The sequence below is a fragment of the Terrapene carolina genome, unplaced genomic scaffold (assembly GCF_002925995.2).
Source record: "Terrapene carolina triunguis isolate 2854851 unplaced genomic scaffold, T_m_triunguis-2.0 Scaffold35022, whole genome shotgun sequence".
NCBI lineage: Eukaryota > Metazoa > Chordata > Testudines > Emydidae > Terrapene > Terrapene triunguis.
The window spans coordinates 6,903,576-6,906,811 of NW_020699373.1; positions in this window are offsets into that span (position 1 = coordinate 6,903,576).

Below are 3,236 nucleotides of genomic sequence, written 5' to 3' on the forward strand. Positions count from 1 at the left end.
CCATTTCTTTTGTTTTAATCTGATTTTTTCCTCTATTTTTAGTAAGTCTTGTATGCAAGTAGATCATTGGTCTTTTGGGGTGCTTTGAGATATAGTCACTTTGGTGCATCCTTGCAGGTAGAAAATGGTACCTTATCCTAAAGCATTCAAGTGAGGCAGCCCCCTAAGAGATGCCAGCTAGAATCCAACTAAGGTAAGTAGAGGAACAGGGTACGTGGTCTGATCATGAGTGTGGCAGGAAAAGTTAAAGGAGTGTAAATCTCACTTCAAGTACTGATCTTCCATTCTTTCTCATTGCAATACAATATCCAAGAGTACGAAGACATTTTGTGATTTGCCCCTATTCTATCCTGGGTTTCAACATCTACGCTATATGGGCTCCTGTCTGTATTTTTAAACATTATCTACTTTATGATGCAGACATATGACCCAGGTTTTCACCTGTCTTTCTGGTAATTTAGCTTCTGCCACAGATAATACAGACAGACACTGTATTGCAGAGAATAAATGAATGTAAAAAAAATGCTTCAAATTGAATTCTCACATACATAAAATGCTTTTTTGGACCCAAATGCTGGTTGCGTTCTATGTCTTCTGTTTCACTGCCTATTAATGGATGCATTATTTATTGGCTTCAACATTTAGAAGGGTAGTGTTACTTTAGCTTCTGGGCTGAAATACAGGCTTGTTCATTCTGTGTCTAAACGTTCCATTTACCATCCTAACTACATTGCCAGTGTAAAACAAAAAAAGTATTAACCACATTGGTAAAATAATGGCTAGGTTGGCAGCCTGATTTAGCTTTGGCATTGATGATGGCTCTTCTGCTTTGCTGCTATGACTAGCTGTTACACAAATCCTCTAGATTTTTGCCTCAAGAAATTTCACAGGAAGACCTGGCAAATGGAAAGAAGTCCAATTTTATGCACAACTCACCCACTTTGCTGTCTGATATTTTTTAAAAAGCCAGTGGCAGTATACTTACAAATATACAATCACTGAAGGATCTATATGTAAGATACCATAAACACACACAAAAAAGATACCATGATCAGCATTGGGGATCAAACCCTGACCTCCAACATCAAAAGCACATGTCCAGATCATCTGAGCTAAAGGAATAACTCCATTTGAATGTTGAATAAGCAGCAGGAACTTATCCTCATTTTGGCCTACCACTAGAGCTCTGAATTATATCTTTATTCATAACCTTCAAGATCATCAGTTTCAGGGCTCCAAGCAGATCTCTTGAATTGGATTCACTCCCAGTGCCTTCATAGTGATCCTGCAGGGTTCACACTGCCCTTTGAACTGGTTTGGCCAGACTAATAAGCAGACTGAACTTTTGCCTCCCCCTCCAGTCAAACTGAACTTTGATACTGGGGACTGGCCTGCACACATTCCTGTTTTGATGGTGGTGTCTTTCTCTGCCAGACAATGCTGCTGCTGCTGCTGCTATCTACTTTGGGTCTCCCTGCTAGTGGTAATCTGTTTATTACAGAGGGTACAGAATGCCTGGATGATTACTGGATGGCCTGTGATATGCAGGAGGTCAAGCTACATAATCACAGTAGTCCCTTCTAGCCTTATAATTAGGGCTGTTGATTAATTGCAGTTAACTCACACGATTAACTAAAAAAAAATTAATCGCAATTAATCACAGTTTTAATGGCTCTGTTAAACAATAGAATACCAATTGGAATTTATGAAATATTTTAGATGTTTTGCTACATTTTCATATATATTGTATTCTGTGTTCTAATTGAAATCAAAGAGTATATTATTTTTTATTACAAATATTTGCACTGTAAAAATGATAAAAGAAATAGTATTTTTCAATTCACCTCATACAGGTACTGTAGTGCAACCTCTTTGTTGTGAAAGTGCAACTTACAAATGTACTTTTTTTTGTTACATAACTGCATTCAAAAACAAAACAATGTAAAACTTTAGAGCCTACAAGTCCACTCAGTCCTACTTCTTCTTCAACCAATCGCTCAGACAAACACGTTTGCTAACATTTGCAGGAGAAAATGCTGCCCTCTTCTTATTTACAATGTCACCAGAAAGTAAGAACAGGCATTTGCATACCACTTTTGTAGTTGCAAGTAGCAAGGTATTTGTGTGTCAGACATGCTAAACATTTGTGCGCCCCTTCATGCTTCAGCCACCATTCCAGAGGATGTGCTTCCATGCTGATGATGCTCGTTAAAAAAATAATGCGTTAATTAAATTTGTGACTGAACTCCTTGGGGGAGAATTGTATGTCCCCTGCTCTGTTTTACCTGCATTCTGCAATATATTTCATGTTATAGCAGTCTTTTTTCATGATGACCCAGCACATGTTCATTTTAAGAACACTGTCACTGCAGACTTCACAAAACGCACAGATGGTACCAATGTGAGATTTCTAAACATAGCTACAGCATTTGACCCAAGATTTAAGAATCTGAAGTGCCTTCCAAAATCTGAGAGGGACGAGGCGTGCAGCATGCTTTCAGAAGTCTTAAAAGAGCAACACTCCGATGTGGACACTACAGAACCTGAACCACCAAAAAAAAAAATCATCCTTCTCTTGGTGGCATCTGATTCAGATGATGAAAATGAACATGCGTCGGTCTGCACTGCTTTCGATTGTTATCGAGCAGAACCCATCATCAGCATGGACGCATGTCCCCTGGAATGGTGGTTGAAGCATGAAGGGACATATGAATCTTTACCACATTTGGCACATAAATATCTTGCGACACCAGTTACAACAGTGCCATTGTGAACAAGAAGTGGGCAGCGTTATCTTCTGCAAATGTTAGCAAATGTGTTTGTCTGAGCAATTGGTTGAAGAAGAAGTAGGACTGAGTGGACTTGTAGGCTCTAAAGATTTACATTGTTTTGTTTTTGAATGCGGGGTTTTTCGGTATGTAATTCTACATTTGTAAGTTCAACTTTCAGGATAAAGAGATTGCATTATAGTACTTGTATGAGGTGAATTGAAAAATACTATTTCTTTTGTTCTTTTACAGTACGAGTACTTGTAATCAAAAATAAATATGAAGTGAGCACTGTATACTTGGTATTCTCTGTTGTAATTGAAATCGGTATATTTGAAAATGTAGAAAACATCCAAAATATTTATATAAATGGTATTCTGTTATTAACAGCGTGATTAATTGAGATTAATTATTTTAGTTGCTTGACAACCCTATTTATAATCTACAAATGCCCAATGGTCTCATGCT